Here is a 7981-nt window from a genome sequence, read left to right on the forward strand (position 1 = left end):
CAAAAACAACTAAAAAGCAAAAAGCGAGAAAGTCAAGGCACTAGCTAAAAAGTTGTTACCCAAAAACAACTAAAAAGCAAAAGGCGAGAAGTCAAAGCGCTAGCTAAAAAGTTGTTACCCAAAAACAACTAAAAAAGCAAAAGGCGGGAAGTCAAAACGCTAGCTAAAAAGTTGTTACCCGAGAACAACTAAAAAGCATAAAAGCGGAACGAGACAATCGAAACACAAAGCATGGCATAATAAAGCTACAAGAGTAGCTAAAATAGCAGAACAGGTGTCCAAAATGTTTGCAGAAAACATCCAAAAAACAAAAAGCCCACAGGTCGGGCAAAAGCACAAAAAGTACAAAAAATTACAGAGGATCAAGGCCCTTTCCAGACTCCGCATCAACACCTGGCTGAAACATGGATATCGGGACTGCAGGAACAGCACCATCGCTTGGAACCTCCATACCAACTCTATCCTCGGCCAAAGGTGAAGTCGGGTTCACGACCGGAGCCTCGGGGTCGGACACCGGAGCCTTGGGGTCGGACATCGGAACCTCATCCTCAACAGGGGCAGGAACAATCTTCCCCTCCACAACCATGTTATCCGTACTGAACAAACTGAGATCCAATTCGGGAGCAAGAACCCGGACCTGATCCCTCAAATTCACAAACATAGCATCCATACCCTTGGCCACATTATCTTCCAGCTCATAAAAGTCATCCCGAGCAGATTGCAGCTTCTCCTTCGTCTCCACAAGCTCAGCATACAGCTTGGTATAGTTCTCCGTCGCCACCCTCGCCATCTCCTCAGACGTCTTCGCCACCGCCACAGCCGCGGTAGCCCTAGTCTTCTCTTCCTCCAAAGACTCCTCCAGCTCGGCAATCCTAGCATCCTTCAGCTGACTAACCTTATCAAGCTCGGACCGGGCCTTCTCAAGTCGGGAGCTGGTCGCCCCAAGGGGAGCTTTCTTAAACTCCCGAGCAATGGCGGCATGAAGGCTAGCCATCCGAACACAACTCCGCGCCATATACTGAAAGTGATGCTCCATGGACGCATCATCAGTAGAAATAAAAGTCTGAGGAAGAATGTGCTGCTCAACTCAACCGAGAGCATCGAAATCCTTGTCATTGAAACCAGCAGGCTCTCGGGAAGTCTTCTGTTTCTTGGGGGGAGGACCCGAGGTCGAGGTCGGGGAAAGCTGACCGGGTCCGGAGGTCGGAGGATCCTGAGTTATAGCTCGGAACTGAGGGACCGGAATGGTCTTCGACCGAGTCTGAACACCAATTGTAGTCTTCTGCGGAGAAGGTCGGGGAGAAGCTTCAGCCTCGATATTCCGAGATGCCGCAGATTTCTTCGCTCGACGGAGAAACTTCATAGAATCAGCCTGAGAAGACATCTCTGCAGAAACGAAACAAAGAGGTTATCAAACAGAAAGATCAAAACAAAGTCAAAATATGAAAATGAAATCTCAAAAAGAGGTCGGGAGCTACCTAACTCAGAACGGAGAAGGCTTGGATCTCCCAACATTTTCTTCGTATCCAAGTAAGGTGCCCGACCCCATAGACTGCTCAACACACCAACGAAAGCCTGTTCCACCTCATCTAGACTCTCGAAAGTGTACTTAACCGACACCACACTCTCTTGCCAACAAAGAGGAAACGAAGGCTCCCCACTCTCATCTAAGAAAAAAGGTCGGACATCTCCAACAGCCCGGACTTTGAAGTAATAGTTTTTGAAATCGTGAAACGACTCATCATACAAAGTGCAAAATTTCCTACCCTGGTTAGCCCTAAACGAAACCCAGGACACCTTCCCAGCACCCGACCCGGCTTCGTCAGTACAAACAGATAAGAAAAAAGAGAAACAGAAGGGGAGACGCCTAAAATCTGACACAAAAGTTGGAAAAGCTTTAAAAACGCCCAAGAGTTCGGATGGAGTTGTGTAGGGGCAAGGTTACAAGACCAAAGGACCTCGGATTCCAGGTCGGTGAAAGGAAGACGGACACCTAGCTTGGAGAAGAAACAATCATAAGCATAGAAGAAAAGTTTCTCGGAACTCTCTAACAGCGGAAAACATACCCTCTCCTCGGACTCCGGGGCTGCTAACTCGTAATCCCGCTCAGACTCCCTGTTCTCACAAACACTACACTCCCTACGGAACCTAATCAGATACTCAGAATCTACAACAGACGGGACCCTTAAAGGAGCAGGATCTACCCAACCTAGACCACTCGGAATCTTGGTCGACATTGCTTGAAACACCTTTCGAGACATAAAAAAATCTTGCCTACAAAGAAAGAATACAACAGCAAGACAAAAATCACACAAAGGCAGAAAAACCAAATTCAACAAAAACAAAAGAAAGCAAAGTTCTTTTACAAACAAGAAGGCAGCAACTCGAATAACAAAAATGGATCGGAGAAAAGAGTCCCCCCACACACATACAAAGCAATAGCGGCGCCTCTTTTCGGGGCAACCCGGGCATAGAAGATATCAGAAAAAAGAAGCGTACGAAGAATAAAAGCGAAAAAAGCAAACCTGGAAAAGAAGAAAGCGACGAGCTCCGACGAAAGGAAAAACGGCGGCGCAGAAAAGAACTCTGAAAAAACGCACAAAAAATGGAAGACGAAGAACAGAGAGAAAGAAGAGAAGATGCTCGAAAAGAAGTGATGAATAAACAAAGAAAAATGAAGAAAGGGGCAAATAAATAAAGCCTCCACAGAGCGCCGCACGGAAATCGAGGAAGAAACGGTAACAAGCAATAAATGCTGAAACGACCGTTTTCAAATTTTGAAAAAACTACTATGCCCGAGCTCGACCTTCCGAAAAAAGACGAACTCGGGCAGGGGCACTGTTCATACCCTGACCGAGCTCTCCAAACTCGGTAAAGCTGATAGAAGGCCCGACCTCGACCCAAGGCCCACGTTCGAGGTCGGACCTCGGACAAACAGGCCAAAGAAAGGCCCATCAGAAGGAACTAAGCCCAAAACCTAAAGGCCGAAAGGGCCTGGGAAAGGCGGTTCCGCAAAGATAGAGATGAATCTCCCAAAAGATAAGATAAGATAAGAATATCTTATCCAGGGATGATCACAGCCAACTACTATAAATACACTGGAGCACCCAGGTATAACTCATACTCTAATTCTACTCAATATCTGCTTGGACCCATGCTAACTTAAGCATCGGAGTGTCATTGCAGGTACAACCCCCCGCCGTTCAGCACAACCAGCTCGGGTCTCAGACCCACCACCTCGGGCCTTGCCGGAAGACCGAGCTGCACGTTTCAGGTAACCCTCGGAACACATTTATATTCCCAAAAAATAATTCTTCATTGTTGTTTCTTTTCTTCACAAATAACCAAAACCCTTTTTATTTTCTTTTCAAAATATACATTTAAATCTTAATCTGTTTTTTAGTTTTACGGTTACCGATTCGCCATAACTTTTATATAATCACTTAGCCACTTAAACCTCATCAAATTTTACTTAATTTTCAACATTGTCACAGCCTAAATTTTGTCAATGCATTATGATTTGGGGTGCTCCTCCCTATTGAACCATCATCAATCACCAATTATCAAAGTTTCACAAAAATTCAACATAATCTCAAGCAAATTCAATCAATAATCAATTACAATATCAATTCACTTATCAAATATAAATTTAATCGGTGAAAATTTACAAAACCCTACCTTAGTACGAAATCAAAACAACAAAAACTCCGGAGAAGGTTTTCGATCGAGCTGCTGAAGAAGAAAACGTAAGAAATTATTTATCCCTCCTAGAACTCCAATTGGCCGAACTCAAGGGGAAGGGGAGCTACGTCACCGTCAACTTCTACCGAACAAAAGTGATGCTAATGTGTAGAGGAGGAAGATACAAACACTTTTATTGGATTTTAGGCTTAGAAGGCAAAGATTGGATTGAAGAAGTAAAGAAAAAAAACATGCAAAGTAGATAATTCATGAAGAAATGAGGTTTTGGAGCAATTCAAGGTCATGCATATGCATGTTTTAGAATTTTTGCCATGTCGTGCGTACGCCTGACATGAAATATGTGATTTACTTAAGAAAACATGTGGCTGGCAATTTCTGGACCTTCTCAAGCCCAAATTCAACTCATTTATGAAGTATTTGAAACCAATTTCAAGAAGGAATAAGAGGGGAGCAATTAGTTTAATTTAGAACCATGTTTTAGGTCATTTTCTAGAGAGAGAAGCCCTCCCTTCTCTAGAATTAAGGTAAATTTAGTTTAAATTCCTTCTTAGATTTAGGTTTTGATACTTATTTTGATTTAGTTCCTTTACTTTTCCTTGTTCAATTGACTTAATTCTCTTAGTTTTCTTGTTAATTTCTCATTTGTGCCACTTTTAGTTTCATATCTTGTTAATTTTGATTCCTTTAATACAATTTATATTTTCATGATTATTGTTGCTTCCTTTTAGTTATTGTTATCATTATCTTGCATTTGGTAGTTTTAGATTTCATTATTATTGCAGTTTTACCATGCTTTCATTTTATACCCTCCAAGTGTTTTTGAAAATGCTTCTCTTAGTTTTAGAGTATATTTTCACATTTTTGGCTTGGAATTGAGTAATGAAGGTGACCTTGATGTTCTTTATGTCTTAATCGAGTCACAATTAGGAGATTTTTTAATTAATCTCATTTCCATTAACGAGTAAGACCTTTGGATTGAGATTGATTAAGCTTGGTTGACTTATCTCACCATTTGAGATTGACTAATTGGGTTTGCTCATATAATTGTCATGTCGTAGTTACTGACGCAAGAGTCATTGATGTCCAATATTGATCGACGATTTAAGGTTGTTGGTTGTTGTTATTTCAATTGACGAGTAAGACCTATGGATTAAGACTGACTATGCCTATTTGATTTTCTCCCGATGGCGGAGATGACTAAATAGGATTAACTCTAGATAATCACCATGTTTGTGGTCAATGACTCGGATAGGAACCCCTTGATTCTCACTCCAAGCTAGGAATGTCTTTCATCATTTATACTTCTTTAGTTGCTGGTTTTACTTTCTTATTATTTAATTTTTCCCCTCTTTATCCACAAACTCCCCTCTTATACTCGTAACTGATAATACGAATACCTCACTACAATTCCTTTGAGAGATGACTCAAGTTTTAAATACTCTCGATTTTTATTAGTTTGCACTTGTGACAAACAAATTAAGCTTTGATTCAAGTCATTTATTGGTTTGGAACTATACTTGCAATGGAATTATTTATTGAAATTCTGAATCAACGTTTGGCCTGCACAATGATTTCTAAGAAAAATATTTGGGCATTTCTCAAACACTGAAACGCGATATCGATGTAACTCAGTATTAAATAGATAATAAAGAAAAATAAGTCAGTAATACTTTGCTTTTAGTACGATCATGACATTCTAGAAGTTGGGTTACACAGGGAACTATATCCCTGGTCTTGGCAGAAAGGCTACATCTGAAAGGATGTGTCGGGTTGGCAATTAAAATGACAAGCGATATCACGAGCCAAGTAGGATAGGCATTTATCATATGCATCGTTTACATGCTTGCTTGCTTTGATTACTTGAGTTTTTCCTAAATGAATCACATGTCTACTTGCTATTTGTTTTACTTGATGTATATGAATATTAATTGTGTTATACTTGTTTGCATTACCTATGTTTTCTGCTGGGATTGAAGAGGCTCGGTAGGCGATGCCGATGGGATCGCATGGAGGATAGGATAGTGAAGGTGGTGGGACAGCGGTAACTAGTATTAGTTAGAAATCTCTTAAGTTAAATAACCCTGCTTATGGTTTACTTTATTTATATTTTGTTAAGCTTGAATACCTATATTGATGTGAAGTTCTAAGATTAGCTTTGGCTTTCTAGAACTTTATATCTTATCATTTGGGCATTGTTACCATACCAAGAGCCTCCAGTTCTCATACCATATATTGTTGTTGTTTTTTAAGAGCCATTCGCAACTCACTTCGGTGAGTTTGCGGCATGGTGACAGAGCAGATGATGACTTCTCCTTTGTTTTATTCTGCTTTACTTTTGTTGTAGTTATTCTCTCATATTTTGTATATCTCATTATGCCTTAGAGGCTTTTGCTTTTAAATTTTTAGAGATAAAAAGTAAGCCTTTTATAAAACTTTGTTGTATATCTTGACTAGTCAGCCTAAACTCCGCAGGCTTTGATTAGTTCCTTTTTATATCATATACATTTACTTTGTTTATCTATTAGCTACTACCTTGTATCTTGGAGCTTTGATGCAAGGTTGTATATTTATATTTTCTGTTTGTATCCTCCCTACGTGTTTAGTTATCGCGTGTGATCGCTTCGCATTTTATAAATTCTGCTTTATGTGAATTTGAGCTTTTATTCATTCATTGGGCTTCTAGTACTATTACTTCATTCTATATATAGTATTGTATGAACTTTAAAACTGTCGTGACACTTTGTTATCCTTCGCTTTATGGCTAGAGGTAAGGCTTGGGGTGACAGGGTGTTACATTTAGTGGTATCAAAGCAGTTCGTCCTCGTGAGCCTGATGGACGGACTGATTGTTCTTTGTTGCATACTCTGGATAGCATGCTTATTTATGAGTACTTTTTTGGATAATTAAAGCACTGAGTTTGAAATATTGAGACTGATCACCTTGATATCGATTATTTGGTGTGGATAGTAAACCTAAATGGCACCTTGCAGGCAAGGTCGACCATGTACACGAGGAGAGAATGAGGATACCTAAGTTCGATTTTGACTTTACATGTAGATTATGGGGTGATTGATATAATATTAGTTATGTGACAAATTATTGAGTGTTGAGGCAAGTAGAATGGAGACAAATGAGTGAGCATGACCTAGGCTTGAATTTGGATGGGTTTGACATTGATTTTATATTTGATTTTAGTTATGATAAGTGAAAATTCATTAGTGAAAATTCATTACGTGGATCTCAATCAAGCTCAGTCCAAACACTCACTAAGTGGACACCAGAAGTGGATTTTAGCACCAAAAGACTGTTTTACTGTTCTTAATGTAATCCTTAGTCATTACTTTAGTATTTAAAGATATTTTACACCTCTCATCAAGGGAGGACACACACTTTACACATTTATCATTGTATTTTCTATCAGTATGAGTTTCTAAACCTCCTAGGTTGAGGGGAGGAGCTCTGCTGAGTTTTATGGATTAATAAAAGTATTACGGTTTCCTTTCAATTGATGTTTGATTCTCTATTCTAAGATGTATCTTCGTTCTTTATTCTAAGACTGCGTGCCTGACTGATGGGGGAATTATCGTTGGTCAAGAATTTCACAAAAATATTCACGTTGCAAGTATAGTTCCAAACCAACTAATAACTCTCAATCAAATTTTAATATATGGTTGTCACAAAGTTCAACCCCAATAAAAGTAATCGAAGTATTCAAACCTCGGGTTGTCTCACAAGGAATGGGCAAACATGTGCATCAACATTGGTTAGAATTCCGGGGTTGGGAGTCATGATCAAGAATTTAAACTACTAGACTTAACATGTAAGAAATCTTAAAGTGCAAGAAAATAAATCAAGTAATTAAAGCAAGGTATGAGCAATTTCAGTCTAACAAGAGAACATATAATTTATTTCTACTATAAAACTAAGCAATTAACTATAACAAGAATCAAGCAATTGAGATTTTTGGTTTTCAAATATGAATAATAAAAGGAACTCTTGGCTAGGCATAGGAATTGGGGTCACCATCCTTGTTTAATAACCATATCTTGACAATTGTGAGGAACCAAGCTCATTAAGCTTACTTCTATACTTGAAGTATATCAAATGGCTTGATCAACATCAATCCATAAGTCCTAACCTAGCTAGTAATTAACTTAGTAGTAGGTTAGTATCAATGGTTATCAAATTGACCACTAAGTGTTCTCAAATCACTAAATCAATTAGACCCAATGACTCAAGTTTACCCAATTCCTTTAGCCTAGGCCAAGAGTAAAGAAGA

Source organism: Arachis stenosperma, chromosome 2 (assembly GCF_014773155.1).
Source record: "Arachis stenosperma cultivar V10309 chromosome 2, arast.V10309.gnm1.PFL2, whole genome shotgun sequence".
In the NCBI taxonomy this organism is placed as follows: Eukaryota; Viridiplantae; Streptophyta; class Magnoliopsida; order Fabales; family Fabaceae; genus Arachis; species Arachis stenosperma.